This window comes from Equus caballus, chromosome 15 (assembly GCF_041296265.1).
Source record: "Equus caballus isolate H_3958 breed thoroughbred chromosome 15, TB-T2T, whole genome shotgun sequence".
Classification (NCBI taxonomy): Eukaryota; Metazoa; Chordata; class Mammalia; order Perissodactyla; family Equidae; genus Equus; species Equus caballus.
Window position 1 is genome coordinate 250,212 of NC_091698.1, and position 20,507 is coordinate 270,718.

A 20,507-nucleotide genomic window follows, 5' to 3' on the forward strand; every position below is an offset into this window, starting at 1 on the left:
CCTAGAACATGTCTTACAAAGGCCTGTGAAACGCAGTTTCTTTGCAGGCCTGATGTGGCTGAAGTAGAACTTCTGCTCTGGGTGTGCCACATTGCCCTAGAGCTGAAAGGCACAACGTGCAGGCTTCTTTCCAAAGGGCATGTTGGGCCCCAGAGCATCTTGCTTCCAGCTCTTTGGGAAGCGAAGAAACAACTCGCTCTGCACAGTGCTCTTACAGCCTCCCGGGAACATGTCTTACAAAGGCCTGTGAAAGGCAGTTTCTTTGCAGGCCTGATCTGGCTGAAGTAGAACTTCTGCTCTGGGTGTGCCACATTGCCCTAGAGCTGAAAGGTACAAGGTGCAGGCTTGTTTCCAAAGGGCGAGTTGGGCCCCAAAGCATCTTGCTTCCAGCTCTTTGGGAAGCTAAGAAACAACTCGCTCTACACAGTGCTCTTACAGCCTACCGGGAACATCTCTTACAAAGGCCTGTGAAACGCAGTTTGTTTGCAGGCCAGATCTGGCTGAAGTAGAACTTCTGCTCTGGGTGTGCTAAATTGCCCTGGAGCTGAGAGGCACAACACGCAGTCTTCTTTCCAAAGGGCGAGTTGGGCCCCAAAGCATCTTGCTTCCAGCTCTTTGGGAAGCTAAGAAACAACTCGCTCTGCAGACCTCTCTTACAGCCAACCGGGAACATCTCTTGCAAAGGCCTGAGAAATACAGTTTCCTTGCAGGCCTTATCTCGCTGAGGTAGAACTGCTGCTATGCCGTGTCCTACATCGGCCTAGAGTTGCAAGGCTCAAAGTCCTGCCTTGACTCCTCAAGGGCAGACAGGCCCCACAGCGTGGGGCTTCCACCTCTTTGGGCAGCTAAGAAACAACTTGCTCTGCACTGGTGTTTTACAGCCTACAGGGAACGAGTCTTACAAAGGCCTGTGAAACGCAGTTTCTTCCCAGGCCTGATCTGGCTGAAGTAGAACTTCTGCTCTGCCGGGTCCTACATGGCGCTAGAGCTGCAAGGCACAAAGTCCGGCCTTGTTTCCACAAGGGTAGACAAGTCCCTCAGGTCCAGCTTCCAGCTCTTTCGGCAGCTAAGAAACAACTGGCTCAGCACAGTGCTCTTACAGCCTACCGGGAACATCTCTTCCAAAGGCCTGTTAAACGCAGTTTCATCCCAGCCCTGATCTGGCTGAAGTAGAACTTCTGCTCTGGGTGTGTCACATGGCCCTAGAGCTGAAAGGCACAACGTGCAGGCTTGTTTCCAAAGGGCGAGTTGGGCCCCAAAGCATCTTGCTTCCAGGTCTTTGGGAAGCTAAGAAACAACTCGCTCTACACAGTGCTCTTACAGCCTACCGGGAACATCTCTTACAAAGGCCTGTGAAACGCAGTTTGTTTGCAGGCCAGATCTGGCTGAAGTAGAACTTCTGCTCTGGGTGTGCTAAATTGCCCTGGAGCTGAGAGGCACAACACGCAGTCTTCTTTCCAAAGGGCGAGTTGGGCCCCAAAGCATCTTGCTTCCAGCTCTTTGGGAAGCTAAGAAACAACTCGCTCTGCACAGTGCACTTACAGCCTACCGGGAACATCTCTTACAAAGGCCTGTGAAACGCAGTTTGTTTGCAGGCCTGATCTGGCTGAAGTAGAACTTCTGCTCTGGGTGTGCCACATTGCCCTAGAGCTGAAAGGCACAACGTGCAGGCTTCTTTCCAAAGGGCGAGTTGGGCCCCAGAGCATCTTGCTTCCAGCTCTTTGGGAAGCGAAGAAACAACTCGCTCTGCACAGTGCTCTTACAGCCTACCGGGAACATGTCTTCCAAAGGCCTGAGAAACGCATTTTCTTTGCAGGCCTTATCTCGCTGAGGTAGAACTGCTGCTATGCCGTGTCCTACATCGGCCTAGAGTTGCAAGGCTCAAAGTCCTGCCCTGACTCCTCAAGGGCAGACAGGCCCCACAGCGTGGGGCTTCCACCTCTTTGGGCAGCTAAGAAACAACTTGCTCTGCACTGGTGTTTTACAGCCTACAGGGAACGAGTCTTACAAAGGCCTGTGAAACGCAGTTTCTTCCCAGGCCTGATCTGGCTTAAGTAGAACTTCTGCTCTGCCGGGTCCTACATGGCGCTAGAGCTGCAAGGCACAAAGTCCTGCCTTGATTCCACAAGGGTAGACAAGTCCCTCAAGTCCAGCATCCAGCTCTTTCAGCAGCTAAGAGACAACTCGCTCTGCATAGGGCTCTTACAGCCTACCGGGAACATGTCTTAAAACGGACAGTGAAACGCAGTTTCTTCCCAGCCCTGATCTGGCTGAAGTAGAACTTCTGCTCTGGGTGTGCCACATGGCCCTAGAGCTGAAATGTACAACGTGCAGGCTTGTTTCCAAAGGGCGAGTTGGGCCCCAAAGCATCTTGCTTCCAGCTCTTTGGGAAGCTAAGAAACAATTCGCTCTGCATAGTGCTCTTACAGCCTACCGGGAACATCTCTTCCAAAGGCCTGTTAAACGCAGTTTCTTTGCAGGCCTGATCTGGCTGAAGTAGAACTTCTGCTCTGGGTGTGTCACATGGCCCTAGAGCTGAAAGGCACAACGTGCAGGCTTCTTTCCAAAGGGCGAGTTGGGACCCAAAGCATCTTGATTCCAGCTCTTTGGGAAGCTGAGAAACAATTCGCTCTGCCCAGTGCTCTTACAGACAGCAGGGAACATCTCTTACAAAGGCCTGTGAAACGCAATTTCTTTGCAGGCCTGATCTGGCTGAAGTAGAACTTCTGCTCTGCCGGGTCCTACATGGCGCTAGAGCTGCAAGGCACAAAGTCCTGCCTTGATTCCACAAGGGTAGACAAGTCCCTCAAGTCCAGCATCCAGCTCTTTCGGCAGCTAAGAAACAACTCGCTCTGCATAGGGCTCTTACAGCCTACCGGGAACATGTCTTAAAACGGACTGTGAAACGCAGTTTCTTCCCAGCCCTGATCTGGCTGAAGTAGAACTTCTGCTCTGCCGTGTGCAACATGGCCCTAGAGATGCAAGGCACCAAGTCCTGCCTTGTTTCCCCAAGGGGAGACTAGTACCTCAGCGTCCAGCTTCCAGCTCTTGGAGCAGGTAAGAAACAACTCGCTCTGCACAGTGCACTTACAGCCTACCTGGAACATGTCTTACAAAGGCCTGTGAAACGCAGTTTCTTTGCAGGCCCGATCTGGCTGAAGTAGAACTTCTGCTCTGGGTGTGCCACATTGCCCTAGAGCTGAAAGGCACAACGTGCAGGCTTCTTTCCAAAGGGCGTGTTGGGCCCCAGAGCATCTTGCTTCCAGCTCTTTGGGAAGCGAAGAAACAACTTGCTCTGCACAGTGCTCTTACAGCCTCCCGGGAACATGTCTTACAAAGGCCTGTGAAAGGCAGTTTCTTGGCAGGCCTGATCTGGCTGAAGTAGAACTTCTGCTCTGGATGTGCTAAATTGCCCTGGAGCTGAGAGGCACAACCCCCAGTCTTCTTTCCAAAGGGCGAGTTGGGCCCCAAAGCATCTTGCTTCCAGCTCTTTGGGAAGCTAAGAAACAACTCGCTCTGCAGACCTCTCTTACAGCCAACCGGGAACATCTCTTGCAAAGGCCTGAGAAATACAGTTTCCTTGCAGGCCTTATCTCGCTGAGGTAGAACTGCTGCTATGCCGTGTCCTTCATCGGCCTAGAGTTGCAAGGCTCAAAGTCCTGCCTTGACTCCTCAAGGGCAGACAGGCCCCACAGCGTGGGGCTTCCACCTCTTTGGGCAGCTAAGAAACAACTTGCTCTGCACTGGTGTTTTACAGCCTACAGGGAACGAGTCTTACAAAGGCCTGTGAAACGCAGTTTCTTCCCAGCCCTGATCTGGCTGAAGTAGAACTTCTGCTCTGCCGGGTCCTACATGGCGTTAGAGCTGCAAGGCACAAAGTCCGGCCTTGTTTCCACAAGGGTAGACAAGTCCCTCAGGTCCAGCTTCCAGCTCTTTCGGCAGCTAAGAAACAACTGGCTCAGCACAGTGCTCTTACAGCCTACCGGGAACATCTCTTCCAAAGGCCTGTGAAACGCAGTTTGTTTGCAGGCCTGATCTGGCTTAAGTAGAACTTCTCCTCTGGGTGTGCTTCATTGCCCTGGAGCTGAAAGGCACAACCCGCAGTCTTCTTTCCAAAGGGCGAGTTGGGCCCCAAAGCATCTTGCTTCCAGCTCTTTGGGAAGCTAAGAAACAACTCGCTCTACACAGTGCTCTTACAGCCTACCGGGAACATCTCTTACAAAGGCCTGTGAAACGCAGTTTGTTTGCAGGCCTGATCTGGCTGAAGTAGAACTTCTGCTCTGGGTGTGCTACATTGCCCTGGAGCTGAAAGGCACAACCCGCAGTCTTCTTTCCAAAGGGCGAGTTGGGCCCCAAAGCATCTTGCTTCCAGCTCTTTGGGAAGCTAAGAAACAACTCGCTCTGCACAGTGCTCTTACAGCCTACCGGGAACATGTCTTCCAAAGGCCTGAGAAACGCATTTTCTTTGCAGGCCTTATCTCGCTGAGGTAGAACTGCTGCTATGCCGTGTCCTACATCGGCCTAGAGTTGCAAGGCTCAAAGTCCTGCCCTGACTCCTCAAGGGCAGACAGGCCCCACAGCGTGGGGCTTCCACCTCTTTGGGCAGCTAAGAAACAACTTGCTCTGCACTGGTGTTTTACAGCCTACAGGGAACGAGTCTTACAAAGGCCTGTGAAACGCAGTTTCTTCCCAGGCCTGATCTGGCTTAAGTAGAACTTCTGCTCTGCCGGGTCCTACATGGCGCTAGAGCTGCAAGGCACAAAGTCCTGCCTTGATTCCACAAGGGTAGACAAGTCCCTCAAGTCCAGCATCCAGCTCTTTCAGCAGCTAAGAGACAACTCGCTCTGCATAGGGCTCTTACAGCCTACCGGGAACATGTCTTAAAACGGACAGTGAAACGCAGTTTCTTCCCAGCCCTGATCTGGCTGAAGTAGAACTTCTGCTCTGGGTGTGCCACATGGCCCTAGAGCTGAAATGTACAACGTGCAGGCTTGTTTCCAAAGGGCGAGTTGGGCCCCAAAGCATCTTGCTTCCAGCTCTTTGGGAAGCTAAGAAACAATTCGCTCTGCATAGTGCTCTTACAGCCTACCGGGAACATCTCTTCCAAAGGCCTGTTAAACGCAGTTTCTTTGCAGGCCTGATCTGGCTGAAGTAGAACTTCTGCTCTGGGTGTGTCACATGGCCCTAGAGCTGAAAGGCACAACGTGCAGGCTTCTTTCCAAAGGGCGAGTTGGGACCCAAAGCATCTTGATTCCAGCTCTTTGGGAAGCTGAGAAACAATTCGCTCTGCCCAGTGCTCTTACAGACAGCAGGGAACATCTCTTACAAAGGCCTGTGAAACGCAATTTCTTTGCAGGCCTGATCTGGCTGAAGTAGAACTTCTGCTCTGCCGGGTCCTACATGGCGCTAGAGCTGCAAGGCACAAAGTCCTGCCTTGATTCCACAAGGGTAGACAAGTCCCTCAAGTCCAGCATCCAGCTCTTTCGGCAGCTAAGAAACAACTCGCTCTGCATAGGGCTCTTACAGCCTACCGGGAACATGTCTTAAAACGGACTGTGAAACGCAGTTTCTTCCCAGCCCTGATCTGGCTGAAGTAGAACTTCTGCTCTGCCGTGTGCAACATGGCCCTAGAGATGCAAGGCACCAAGTCCTGCCTTGTTTCCCCAAGGGGAGACTAGTACCTCAGCGTCCAGCTTCCAGCTCTTGGAGCAGGTAAGAAACAACTCGCTCTGCACAGTGCACTTACAGCCTACCTGGAACATGTCTTACAAAGGCCTGTGAAACGCAGTTTCTTTGCAGGCCCGATCTGGCTGAAGTAGAACTTCTGCTCTGGGTGTGCCACATTGCCCTAGAGCTGAAAGGCACAACGTGCAGGCTTCTTTCCAAAGGGCGTGTTGGGCCCCAGAGCATCTTGCTTCCAGCTCTTTGGGAAGCGAAGAAACAACTTGCTCTGCACAGTGCTCTTACAGCCTCCCGGGAACATGTCTTACAAAGGCCTGTGAAAGGCAGTTTCTTGGCAGGCCTGATCTGGCTGAAGTAGAACTTCTGCTCTGGGTGTGCTAAATTGCCCTGGAGCTGAGAGGCACAACCCCCAGTCTTCTTTCCAAAGGGCGAGTTGGGCCCCAAAGCATCTTGCTTCCAGCTCTTTGGGAAGCTAAGAAACAACTCGCTCTGCAGACCTCTCTTACAGCCAACCGGGAACATCTCTTGCAAAGGCCTGAGAAATACAGTTTCCTTGCAGGCCTTATCTCGCTGAGGTAGAACTGCTGCTATGCCGTGTCCTTCATCGGCCTAGAGTTGCAAGGCTCAAAGTCCTGCCTTGACTCCTCAAGGGCAGACAGGCCCCACAGCGTGGGGCTTCCACCTCTTTGGGCAGCTAAGAAACAACTTGCTCTGCACTGGTGTTTTACAGCCTACAGGGAACGAGTCTTACAAAGGCCTGTGAAACGCAGTTTCTTCCCAGCCCTGATCTGGCTGAAGTAGAACTTCTGCTCTGCCGGGTCCTACATGGCGCTAGAGCTGCAAGGCACAAAGTCCGGCCTTGTTTCCACAAGGGTAGACAAGTCCCTCAGGTCCAGCTTCCAGCTCTTTCGGCAGCTAAGAAACAACTGGCTCAGCACAGTGCTCTTACAGCCTACCGGGAACATCTCTTCCAAAGGCCTGTTAAACGCAGTTTCTTCCCAGCCCTGATCTGGCTGAAGTAGAACTTCTGCTCTGGGTGTGTCACATGGCCCTAGAGCTGAAAGGCACAACGTGCAGGCTTCTTTCCAAAGGGCGAGTTGGGACCCAAAGCATCTTGATTCCAGCTCTTTGGGAAGCTGAGAAACAATTCGCTCTGCCCAGTGCTCTTACAGCCTACAGGGAACATCTCTTACAAAGGCCTGTGAAACGCAGTTTCTTTGCAGGCCTGATCTGGCTGAAGTAGAACTTCTGCTCTGGGTGTGCCACATTGCCCTAGAGCTGAAAGGCACAACGTGCAGGCTTCTTTCCAAAGGGCGAGTTGGGCCCCAGAGCATCTTGCTTCCAGCTCTTTGGGAAGCGAAGAAACAACTCGCTCTGCACAGTGCTCTTACAGCCTACCGGTAACATCTCTTACAAAGGCCTGTGAAACGCAGTTTCTTTGCAGGCCAAATCTGGCTGAAGTAGAACTTCTGCTGTGGGTGTGCCACCTGGCACTAGAGCTGAAAGGTACAAGGTGCAGGCTTGTTTCCAAAGGGCGAGTTGGGCCCCAAAGCATCTTGCTTCCAGCTCTTTGGGAAGCTAAGAAACAACTCGCTCTACACAGTGCTCTTACAGCCTACCGGGAACATCTCTTACAAAGGCCTGTGAAACGCAGTTTGTTTGCAGGCCAGATCTGGCTGAAGTAGAACTTCTGCTCTGGGTGTGCTAAATTGCCCTGGAGCTGAGAGGCACAACACGCAGTCTTCTTTCCAAAGGGCGAGTTGGGCCCCAAAGCATCTTGCTTCCAGCTCTTTGGGAAGCTAAGAAACAACTCGCTCTGCACAGTGCACTTACAGCCTACCGGGAACATGTCTTACAAAGGCCTGTGAAACGCAGTTTGTTTGCAGGCCTGATCTGGCTGAAGTAGAACTTCTGCTCTGGGTGTGCCACATTGCCCTAGAGCTGAAAGGCACAACGTGCAGGCTTCTTTCCAAAGGGCGAGTTGGGCCCCAGAGCATCTTGCTTCCAGCTCTTTGGGAAGCGAAGAAACAACTCGCTCTGCACAGTGCTCTTACAGCCTACCGGTAACATCTCTTACAAAGGCCTGTGAAACGCAGTTTCTTTGCAGGCCAAATCTGGCTGAAGTAGAACTTCTGCTCTGGGTGTGCCACCTGGCACTAGAGCTGAAAGGTACAAGGTGCAGGCTTGTTTCCAAAGGGCGAGTTGGGCCCCAAAGCATCTTGCTTCCAGCTCTTTGGGAAGCTAAGAAACAATTCGCTCTGCATAGTGCTCTTACAGCCTACCGGGAACATCTCTTCCAAAGGCCTGTTAAACGCAGTTTCTTTGCAGGCCTGATCTGGCTGAAGTAGAACTTCTGCTCTGGGTGTGTCACATGGCCCTAGAGCTGAAAGGCACAACGTGCAGGCTTCTTTCCAAAGGGCGAGTTGGGACCCAAAGCATCTTGATTCCAGCTCTTTGGGAAGCTGAGAAACAACTCGGCTGCACAGTGCTCTTACAGCCTACCGGGAACATCTCTTACAAAGGCCTGTGAAACGCAGTTTGTTTGCAGGCCTGATCTGGCTGAAGTAGAACTTCTGCTCTGGGTGTGCTACATTGCCCTGGAGCTGAAAGGCACAACCCGCAGTCTTCTTTCCAAAGGGCGAGTTGGGCCCCAAAGCATCTTGCTTCCAGCTCTTTGGGAAGCTAAGAAACAACTCGCTCTGCACAGTGCTCTTACAGCCTACCGGGAACATGTCTTCCAAAGGCCTGAGAAACGCATTTTCTTTGCAGGCCTTATCTCACTGAGGTAGAACTGCTGCTATGCCGTGTCCTACATCGGCCTAGAGTTGCAAGGCTCAAAGTCCTGCCCTGACTCCTCAAGGGCAGACAGGCCCCACAGCGTGGGGCTTCCACCTCTTTGGGCAGCTAAGAAACAACTTGCTCTGCACTGGTGTTTTACAGCCTACAGGGAACGAGTCTTACAAAGGCCTGTGAAACGCAGTTTCTTCCCAGGCCTGATCTGGCTTAAGTAGAACTTCTGCTCTGCCGGGTCCTACATGGCGCTAGAGCTGCAAGGCACAAAGTCCTGCCTTGATTCCACAAGGGTAGACAAGTCCCTCAAGTCCAGCATCCAGCTCTTTCAGCAGCTAAGAGACAACTCGCTCTGCATAGGGCTCTTACAGCCTACCGGGAACATGTCTTAAAACGGACAGTGAAACGCAGTTTCTTCCCAGCCCTGATCTGGCTGAAGTAGAACTTCTGCTCTGGGTGTGCCACATGGCCCTAGAGCTGAAATGTACAACGTGCAGGCTTGTTTCCAAAGGGCGAGTTGGGCCCCAAAGCATCTTGCTTCCAGCTCTTTGGGAAGCTAAGAAACAATTCGCTCTGCATAGTGCTCTTACAGCCTACCGGGAACATCTCTTCCAAAGGCCTGTTAAACGCAGTTTCTTTGCAGGCCTGATCTGGCTGAAGTAGAACTTCTGCTCTGGGTGTGTCACATGGCCCTAGAGCTGAAAGGCACAACGTGCAGGCTTCTTTCCAAAGGGCGAGTTGGGACCCAAAGCATCTTGATTCCAGCTCTTTGGGAAGCTGAGAAACAATTCGCTCTGCCCAGTGCTCTTACAGACAGCAGGGAACATCTCTTACAAAGGCCTGTGAAACGCAATTTCTTTGCAGGCCTGATCTGGCTGAAGTAGAACTTCTGCTCTGCCGGGTCCTACATGGCGCTAGAGCTGCAAGGCACAAAGTCCTGCCTTGATTCCACAAGGGTAGACAAGTCCCTCAAGTCCAGCATCCAGCTCTTTCGGCAGCTAAGAAACAACTCGCTCTGCATAGGGCTCTTACAGCCTACCGGGAACATGTCTTAAAACGGACTGTGAAACGCAGTTTCTTCCCAGCCCTGATCTGGCTGAAGTAGAACTTCTGCTCTGCCGTGTGCAACATGGCCCTAGAGATGCAAGGCACCAAGTCCTGCCTTGTTTCCCCAAGGGGAGACTAGTACCTCAGCGTCCAGCTTCCAGCTCTTGGAGCAGGTAAGAAACAACTCGCTCTGCACAGTGCACTTACAGCCTACCTGGAACATGTCTTACAAAGGCCTGTGAAACGCAGTTTCTTTGCAGGCCCGATCTGGCTGAAGTAGAACTTCTGCTCTGGGTGTGCCACATTGCCCTAGAGCTGAAAGGCACAACGTGCAGGCTTCTTTCCAAAGGGCGTGTTGGGCCCCAGAGCATCTTGCTTCCAGCTCTTTGGGAAGCGAAGAAACAACTTGCTCTGCACAGTGCTCTTACAGCCTCCCGGGAACATGTCTTACAAAGGCCTGTGAAAGGCAGTTTCTTGGCAGGCCTGATCTGGCTGAAGTAGAACTTCTGCTCTGGGTGTGCTAAATTGCCCTGGAGCTGAGAGGCACAACCCCCAGTCTTCTTTCCAAAGGGCGAGTTGGGCCCCAAAGCATCTTGCTTCCAGCTCTTTGGGAAGCTAAGAAACAACTCGCTCTGCAGACCTCTCTTACAGCCAACCGGGAACATCTCTTGCAAAGGCCTGAGAAATACAGTTTCCTTGCAGGCCTTATCTCGCTGAGGTAGAACTGCTGCTATGCCGTGTCCTTCATCGGCCTAGAGTTGCAAGGCTCAAAGTCCTGCCTTGACTCCTCAAGGGCAGACAGGCCCCACAGCGTGGGGCTTCCACCTCTTTGGGCAGCTAAGAAACAACTTGCTCTGCACTGGTGTTTTACAGCCTACAGGGAACGAGTCTTACAAAGGCCTGTGAAACGCAGTTTCTTCCCAGCCCTGATCTGGCTGAAGTAGAACTTCTGCTCTGCCGGGTCCTACATGGCGCTAGAGCTGCAAGGCACAAAGTCCGGCCTTGTTTCCACAAGGGTAGACAAGTCCCTCAGGTCCAGCTTCCAGCTCTTTCGGCAGCTAAGAAACAACTGGCTCAGCACAGTGCTCTTACAGCCTACCGGGAACATCTCTTCCAAAGGCCTGTTAAACGCAGTTTCTTCCCAGCCCTGATCTGGCTGAAGTAGAACTTCTGCTCTGGGTGTGTCACATGGCCCTAGAGCTGAAAGGCACAACGTGCAGGCTTCTTTCCAAAGGGCGAGTTGGGACCCAAAGCATCTTGATTCCAGCTCTTTGGGAAGCTGAGAAACAATTCGCTCTGCCCAGTGCTCTTACAGCCTACAGGGAACATCTCTTACAAAGGCCTGTGAAACGCAGTTTCTTTGCAGGCCTGATCTGGCTGAAGTAGAACTTCTGCTCTGGGTGTGCCACATTGCCCTAGAGCTGAAAGGCACAACGTGCAGGCTTCTTTCCAAAGGGCGAGTTGGGCCCCAGAGCATCTTGCTTCCAGCTCTTTGGGAAGCGAAGAAACAACTCGCTCTGCACAGTGCTCTTACAGCCTACCGGTAACATCTCTTACAAAGGCCTGTGAAACGCAGTTTCTTTGCAGGCCAAATCTGGCTGAAGTAGAACTTCTGCTCTGGGTGTGCCACCTGGCACTAGAGCTGAAAGGTACAAGGTGCAGGCTTGTTTCCAAAGGGCGAGTTGGGCCCCAAAGCATCTTGCTTCCAGCTCTTTGGGAAGCTAAGAAACAACTCGCTCTACACAGTGCTCTTACAGCCTACCGGGAACATCTCTTACAAAGGCCTGTGAAACGCAGTTTGTTTGCAGGCCAGATCTGGCTGAAGTAGAACTTCTGCTCTGGGTGTGCTAAATTGCCCTGGAGCTGAGAGGCACAACACGCAGTCTTCTTTCCAAAGGGCGAGTTGGGCCCCAAAGCATCTTGCTTCCAGCTCTTTGGGAAGCTAAGAAACAACTCGCTCTGCACAGTGCACTTACAGCCTACCGGGAACATCTCTTACAAAGGCCTGTGAAACGCAGTTTGTTTGCAGGCCTGATCTGGCTGAAGTAGAACTTCTGCTCTGGGTGTGCCACATTGCCCTAGAGCTGAAAGGCACAACGTGCAGGCTTCTTTCCAAAGGGCGAGTTGGGCCCCAGAGCATCTTGCTTCCAGCTCTTTGGGAAGCGAAGAAACAACTCGCTCTGCACAGTGCTCTTACAGCCTACCGGTAACATCTCTTACAAAGGCCTGTGAAACGCAGTTTCTTTGCAGGCCAAATCTGGCTGAAGTAGAACTTCTGCTCTGGGTGTGCCACCTGGCACTAGAGCTGAAAGGTACAAGGTGCAGGCTTGTTTCCAAAGGGCGAGTTGGGCCCCAAAGCATCTTGCTTCCAGCTCTTTGGGAAGCTAAGAAACAACTCGCTCTACACAGTGCTCTTACAGCCTACCGGGAACATCTCTTACAAAGGCCTGTGAAACGCAGTTTGTTTGCAGGCCAGATCTGGCTGAAGTAGAACTTCTGCTCTGGGTGTGCTAAATTGCCCTGGAGCTGAGAGGCACAACACGCAGTCTTCTTTCCACAGGGCGAGTTGGGCCCCAAAGCATCTTGCTTCCAGCTCTTTGGGAAGCTAAGAAACAACTCGCTCTGCACAGTGCTCTTACAGCCTACCGGGAACATGTCTTCCAAAGGCCTGAGAAACGCATTTTCTTTGCAGGCCTTATCTCGCTGAGGTAGAACTGCTGCTATGCCGTGTCCTTCATCGGCCTAGAGTTGCAAGGCTCAAAGTCCTGCCCTGACTCCTCAAGGGCAGACAGGCCCCACAGCGTGGGGCTTCCACCTCTTTGGGCAGCTAAGAAACAACTTGCTCTGCACTGGTGTTTTACAGCCTACAGGGAACGAGTCTTACAAAGGCCTGTGAAACGCAGTTTCTTCCCAGGCCTGATCTGGCTTAAGTAGAACTTCTGCTCTGCCGGGTCCTACATGGCGCTAGAGCTGCAAGGCACAAAGTCCTGCCTTGATTCCACAAGGGTAGACAAGTCCCTCAAGTCCAGCATCCAGCTCTTTCAGCAGCTAAGAGACAACTCGCTCTGCATAGGGCTCTTACAGCCTACCGGGAACATGTCTTAAAACGGACAGTGAAACGCAGTTTCTTCCCAGCCCTGATCTGGCTGAAGTAGAACTTCTGCTCTGGGTGTGCCACATGGCCCTAGAGCTGAAATGTACAACGTGCAGGCTTGTTTCCAAAGGGCGAGTTGGGCCCCAAAGCATCTTGCTTCCAGCTCTTTGGGAAGCTAAGAAACAATTCGCTCTGCATAGTGCTCTTACAGCCTACCGGGAACATCTCTTCCAAAGGCCTGTTAAACGCAGTTTCTTTGCAGGCCTGATCTGGCTGAAGTAGAACTTCTGCTCTGGGTGTGTCACATGGCCCTAGAGCTGAAAGGCACAACGTGCAGGCTTCTTTCCAAAGGGCGAGTTGGGACCCAAAGCATCTTGCTTCCAGCTCTTTGGGAAGCTGAGAAACAATTCGCTCTGCCCAGTGCTCTTATAGCCTACAGGGAACATCTCTTCCAATGCCTGTGAAACGCAGTTTCTTCCCAGCCCTGATCTGGCTGAAGTAGAACTTCTGCTCTGCCGTGTGCAACATGGCCCTAGAGATGCAAGGCACCAAGTCCTGCCTTGTTTCCCCAAGGGGAGACTAGTACCTCAGCGTCCAGCTTCCAGCTCTTGGAGCAGGTAAGAAACAACTCGCTCTGCACAGTGCACTTACAGCCTACCTGGAACATGTCTTACAAAGGCCTGTGAAACGCAGTTTCTTTGCAGGCCCGATCTGGCTGAAGTAGAACTTCTGCTCTGGGTGTGCCACATTGCCCTAGAGCTGAAAGGCACAACGTGCAGGCTTCTTTCCAAAGGGCGTGTTGGGCCCCAGAGCATCTTGCTTCCAGCTCTTTGGGAAGCGAAGAAACAACTTGCTCTGCACAGTGCTCTTACAGCCTCCCGGGAACATGTCTTACAAAGGCCTGTGAAAGGCAGTTTCTTGGCAGGCCTGATCTGGCTGAAGTAGAACTTCTGCTCTGGGTGTGCTAAATTGCCCTGGAGCTGAGAGGCACAACCCCCAGTCTTCTTTCCAAAGGGCGAGTTGGGCCCCAAAGCATCTTGCTTCCAGCTCTTTGGGAAGCTAAGAAACAACTCGCTCTGCAGACCTCTCTTACAGCCAACCGGGAACATCTCTTGCAAAGGCCTGAGAAATACAGTTTCCTTGCAGGCCTTATCTCGCTGAGGTAGAACTGCTGCTATGCCGTGTCCTTCATCGGCCTAGAGTTGCAAGGCTCAAAGTCCTGCCTTGACTCCTCAAGGGCAGACAGGCCCCACAGCGTGGGGCTTCCACCTCTTTGGGCAGCTAAGAAACAACTTGCTCTGCACTGGTGTTTTACAGCCTACAGGGAACGAGTCTTACAAAGGCCTGTGAAACGCAGTTTCTTCCCAGCCCTGATCTGGCTGAAGTAGAACTTCTGCTCTGCCGGGTCCTACATGGCGCTAGAGCTGCAAGGCACAAAGTCCGGCCTTGTTTCCACAAGGGTAGACAAGTCCCTCAGGTCCAGCTTCCAGCTCTTTCGGCAGCTAAGAAACAACTGGCTCAGCACAGTGCTCTTACAGCCTACCGGGAACATCTCTTCCAAAGGCCTGTTAAACGCAGTTTCTTCCCAGCCCTGATCTGGCTGAAGTAGAACTTCTGCTCTGGGTGTGTCACATGGCCCTAGAGCTGAAAGGCACAACGTGCAGGCTTCTTTCCAAAGGGCGAGTTGGGACCCAAAGCATCTTGATTCCAGCTCTTTGGGAAGCTGAGAAACAATTCGCTCTGCCCAGTGCTCTTACAGCCTACAGGGAACATCTCTTACAAAGGCCTGTGAAACGCAGTTTCTTTGCAGGCCTGATCTGGCTGAAGTAGAACTTCTGCTCTGGGTGTGCCACATTGCCCTAGAGCTGAAAGGCACAACGTGCAGGCTTCTTTCCAAAGGGCGAGTTGGGCCCCAGAGCATCTTGCTTCCAGCTCTTTGGGAAGCGAAGAAACAACTCGCTCTGCACAGTGCTCTTACAGCCTACCGGTAACATCTCTTACAAAGGCCTGTGAAACGCAGTTTCTTTGCAGGCCAAATCTGGCTGAAGTAGAACTTCTGCTCTGGGTGTGCCACCTGGCACTAGAGCTGAAAGGTACAAGGTGCAGGCTTGTTTCCAAAGGGCGAGTTGGGCCCCAAAGCATCTTGCTTCCAGCTCTTTGGGAAGCTAAGAAACAACTCGCTCTACACAGTGCTCTTACAGCCTACCGGGAACATCTCTTACAAAGGCCTGTGAAACGCAGTTTGTTTGCAGGCCAGATCTGGCTGAAGTAGAACTTCTGCTCTGGGTGTGCTAAATTGCCCTGGAGCTGAGAGGCACAACACGCAGTCTTCTTTCCAAAGGGCGAGCTGGGCCCCAAAGCATCTTGCTTCCAGCTCTTTGGGAAGCTAAGAAACAACTCGCTCTGCACAGTGCACTTACAGCCTACCGGGAACATCTCTTACAAAGGCCTGTGAAACGCAGTTTGTTTGCAGGCCTGATCTGGCTGAAGTAGAACTTCTGCTCTGGGTGTGCCACATTGCCCTAGAGCTGAAAGGCACAACGTGCAGGCTTCTTTCCAAAGGGCGAGTTGGGCCCCAGAGCATCTTGCTTCCAGCTCTTTGGGAAGCGAAGAAACAACTCGCTCTGCACAGTGCTCTTACAGCCTACCGGTAACATCTCTTACAAAGGCCTGTGAAACGCAGTTTCTTTGCAGGCCAAATCTGGCTGAAGTAGAACTTCTGCTCTGGGTGTGCCACCTGGCACTAGAGCTGAAAGGTACAAGGTGCAGGCTTGTTTCCAAAGGGCGAGTTGGGCCCCAAAGCATCTTGCTTCCAGCTCTTTGGGAAGGTAAGAAACAATTCGCTCTGCATAGTGCTCTTACAGCCTACCGGGAACATCTCTTCCAAAGGCCTCTTAAACGCAGTTTCTTTGCAGGCCTGATCTGGCTGAAGTAGAACTTCTGCTCTGGGTGTGTCACATGGCCCTAGAGCTGAAAGGCACAACGTGCAGGCTTCTTTCCAAAGGGCGAGTTGGGACCCAAAGCATCTTGATTCCAGCTCTTTGGGAAGCTGAGAAACAACTCGCTCTGCACAGTGCTCTTACAGCCTACCGGGAACATCTCTTACAAAGGCCTGTGAAACGCAGTTTGTTTGCAGGCCTGATCTGGCTGAAGTAGAACTTCTGCTCTGGGTGTGCTACATTGCCCTGGAGCTGAAAGGCACAACCCGCAGTCTTCTTTCCAAAGGGCGAGTTGGGCCCCAAAGCATCTTGCTTCCAGCTCTTTGGGAAGCTAAGAAACAACTCGCTCTGCACAGTGCTCTTACAGCCTACCGGGAACATGTCTTCCAAAGGCCTGAGAAACGCATTTTCTTTGCAGGCCTTATCTCGCTGAGGTAGAACTGCTGCTATGCCGTGTCCTACATCGGCCTAGAGTTGCAAGGCTCAAAGTCCTGCCCTGACTCCTCAAGGGCAGACAGGCCCCACAGCGTGGGGCTTCCACCTCTTTGGGCAGCTAAGAAACAACTTGCTCTGCACTGGTGTTTTACAGCCTACAGGGAACGAGTCTTACAAAGGCCTGTGAAACGCAGTTTCTTCCCAGGCCTGATCTGGCTTAAGTAGAACTTCTGCTCTGCCGGGTCCTACATGGCGCTAGAGCTGCAAGGCACAAAGTCCTGCCTTGATTCCACAAGGGTAGACAAGTCCCTCAAGTCCAGCATCCAGCTCTTTCAGCAGCTAAGAGACAACTCGCTCTGCATAGGGCTCTTACAGCCTACCGGGAACATGTCTTAAAACGGACAGTGAAACGCAGTTTCTTCCCAGCCCTGATCTGGCTGAAGTAGAACTTCTGCTCTGGGTGTGCCACATGGCCCTAGAGCTGAAATGTACAACGTGCAGGCTTGTTTCCAAAGGGCGAGTTGGGCCCCAAAGCATCTTGCTTCCAGCTCTTTGGGAAGCTAAGAAACAATTCGCTCTGCATAGTGCTCTTACAGCCTACCGGGAACATCTCTTCCAAAGGCCTGTTAAACGCAGTTTCTTTGCAGGCCTGATCTGGCTGAAGTAGAACTTCTGCTCTGGGTGTGTCACATGGCCCTAGAGCTGAAAGGCACAACGTGCAGGCTTCTTTCCAAAGGGCGAGTTGGGACCCAAAGCATCTTGATTCCAGCTCTTTGGGAAGCTGAGAAACAATTCGCTCTGCCCAGTGCTCTTACAGACAGCAGGGAACATCTCTTACAAAGGCCTGTGAAACGCAATTTCTTTGCAGGCCTGATCTGGCTGAAGTAGAACTTCTGCTCTGCCGGGTCCTACATGGCGCTAGAGCTGCAAGGCACAAAGTCCTGCCTTGATTCCACAAGGGTAGACAAGTCCCTCAAGTCCAGCATCCAGCTCTTTCGGCAGCTAAGAAACAACTCGCTCTGCATAGGGCTCTTACAGCCTACCGGGAACATGTCTTAAAACGGACTGTGAAACGCAGTTTCTTCCCAGCCCTGATCTGGCTGAAGTAGAACTTCTGCTCTGCCGTGTGCAACATGGCCCTAGAGATGCAAGGCACCAAGTCCTGCCTTGTTTCCCCAAGGGGAGACTAGTACCTCAGCGTCCAGCTTCCAGCTCTTGGAGCAGGTAAGAAACAACTCGCTCTGCACAGTGCACTTACAGCCTACCTGGAACATGTCTTACAAAGGCCTGTGAAACGCAGTTTCTTTGCAGGCCCGATCTGGCTGAAGTAGAACTTCTGCTCTGGGTGTGCCACATTGCCCTAGAGCTGAAAGGCACAACGTGCAGGCTTCTTTCCAAAGGGCGTGTTGGGCCCCAGAGCATCTTGCTTCCAGCTCTTTGGGAAGCGAAGAAACAACTTGCTCTGCACAGTGCTCTTACAGCCTCCCGGGAACATGTCTTACAAAGGCCTGTGAAAGGCAGTTTCTTGGCAGGCCTGATCTGGCTGAAGTAGAACTTCTGCTCTGGGTGTGCTAAATTGCCCTGGAGCTGAGAGGCACAACCCCCAGTCTTCTTTCCAAAGGGCGAGTTGGGCCCCAAAGCATCTTGCTTCCAGCTCTTTGGGAAGCTAAGAAACAACTCGCTCTGCAGACCTCTCTTACAGCCAACCGGGAACATCTCTTGCAAAGGCCTGAGAAATACAGTTTCCTTGCAGGCCTTATCTCGCTGAGGTAGAACTGCTGCTATGCCGTGTCCTTCATCGGCCTAGAGTTGCAAGGCTCAAAGTCCTGCCTTGACTCCTCAAGGGCAGACAGGCCCCACAGCGTGGGGCTTCCACCTCTTTGGGCAGCTAAGAAACAACTTGCTCTGCACTGGTGTTTTACAGCCTACAGGGAACGAGTCTTACAAAGGCCTGTGAAACGCAGTTTCTTCCCAGCCCTGATCTGGCTGAAGTAGAACTTCTGCTCTGCCGGGTCCTACATGGCGCTAGAGCTGCAAGGCACAAAGTCCGGCCTTGTTTCCACAAGGGTAGACAAGTCCCTCAGGTCCAGCTTCCAGCTCTTTCGGCAGCTAAGAAACAACTGGCTCAGCACAGTGCTCTTACAGCCTACCGGGAACATCTCTTCCAAAGGCCTGTTAAACGCAGTTTCTTCCCAGCCCTGATCTGGCTGAAGTAGAACTTCTGCTCTGGGTGTGTCACATGGCCCTAGAGCTGAAAGGCACAACGTGCAGGCTTCTTTCCAAAGGGCGAGTTGGGACCCAAAGCATCTTGATTCCAGCTCTTTGGGAAGCTGAGAAACAATTCGCTCTGCCCAGTGCTCTTACAGCCTACAGGAAACATCTCTTACAAAGGCCTGTGAAACGCAGTTTCTTTGCAGGCCTGATCTGGCTGAAGTAGAACTTCTGCTCTGGGTGTGCCACATTGCCCTAGAGCTGAAAGGCACAACGTGCAGGCTTCTTTCCAAAGGGCGAGTTGGGCCCCAGAGCATCTTGCTTCCAGCTCTTTGGGAAGCGAAGAAACAACTCGCTCTGCACAGTGCTCTTACAGCCTACCGGTAACATCTCTTACAAAGGCCTGTGAAACGCAGTTTCTTTGCAGGCCAAATCTGGCTGAAGTAGAACTTCTGCTCTGGGTGTGCCACCTGGCACTAGAGCTGAAAGGTACAAGGTGCAGGCTTGTTTCCAAAGGGCGAGTTGGGCCCCAAAGCATCTTGCTTCCAGCTCTTTGGGAAGCTAAGAAACAACTCGCTCTACACAGTGCTCTTACAGCCTACCGGGAACATCTCTTACAAAGGCCTGTGAAACGCAGTTTGTTTGCAGGCCAGATCTGGCTGAAGTAGAACTTCTGCTCTGGGTGTGCTAAATTGCCCTGGAGCTGAGAGGCACAACACGCAGTCTTCTTTCCAAAGGGCGAGTTGGGCCCCAAAGCATCTTGCTTCCAGCTCTTTGGGAAGCTAAGAAACAACTCGCTCTGCACAGTGCACTTACAGCCTACCGGGAACATCTCTTACAAAGGCCTGTGAAACGCAGTTTGTTTGCAGGCCTGATCTGGCTGAAGTAGAACTTCTGCTCTGGGTGTGCCACATTGCCCTAGAGCTGAAAGGCACAACGTGCAGGCTTCTTTCCAAAGGGCGAGTTGGGCCCCAGAGCATCTTGCTTCCAGCTCTTTGGGAAGCGAAGAAACAACTCGCTCTGCACAGTGCTCTTACAGCCTACCGGTAACATCTCTTACAAAGGCCTGTGAAACGCAGTTTCTTTGCAGGCCAAATCTGGCTGAAGTAGAACTTCTGCTCTGGGTGTGCCACCTGGCACTAGAGCTGAAAGGTACAAGGTGCAGGCTTGTTTCCAAAGGGCGAGTTGGGCCCCAAAGCATCTTGCTTCCAGCTCTTTGGGAAGCTAAGAAACAACTCGCTCTACACAGTGCTCTTACAGCCTACCGGGAACATCTCTTACAAAGGCCTGTGAAACGCAGTTTGTTTGCAGGCCAGATCTGGCTGAAGTAGAACTTCTGCTCTGGGTGTGCTAAATTGCCCTGGAGCTGAGAGGCACAACACGCAGTCTTCTTTCCAAAGGGCGAGTTGGGCCCCAAAGCATCTTGCTTCCAGCTCTTTGGGAAGCTAAGAAACAACTCGCTCTGCACAGTGCTCTTACAGCCTACCGGGAACATGTCTTCCAAAGGCCTGAGAAACGCATTTTCTTTGCAGGCCTTATCTCGCTGAGGTAGAACTGCTGCTATGCCGTGTCCTTCATCGGCCTAGAGTTGCAAGGCTCAAAGTCCTGCCCTGACTCCTCAAGGGCATACAGGCCCCACAGCGTGGGGCTTCCACCTCTTTGGGCAGCTAAGAAACAACTTGCTCTGCACTGGTGTTTTACAGCCTACAGGGAACGAGTCTTACAAAGGCCTGTGAAACGCAGTTTCTTCCCAGGCCTGATCTGGCTTAAGTAGAACTTCTGCTCTGCCGGGTCCTACATGGCGCTAGAGCTGCAAGGCACAAAGTCCTGCCTTGATTCCACAAGGGTAGACAAGTCCCTCAAGTCCAGCATCCAGCTCTTTCAGCAGCTAAGAGACAACTCGCTCTGCATAGGGCTCTTACAGCCTACCGGGAACATGTCTTAAAACGGACAGTGAAACGCAGTTTCTTCCCAGCCCTGATCTGGCTGAAGTAGAACTTCTGCTCTGGGTGTGCCACATGGCCCTAGAGCTGAAATGTACAACGTGCAGGCTTCTTTCCAAAGGGCGTGTTGGGCCCCAGAGCATCTTGCTTCCAGCTCTTTGGGAAGCGAAGAAACAACTTGCTCTGCACAGTGCTCTTACAGCCTCCCGGGAACATGTCTTACAAAGGCCTGTGAAAGGCAGTTTCTTGGCAGGCCTGATCTGGCTGAAGTAGAACTTCTGCTCTGGGTGTGCTAAATTGCCCTGGAGCTGAGAGGCACAACCCCCAGTCTTCTTTCCAAAGGGCGAGTTGGGCCCCAAAGCATCT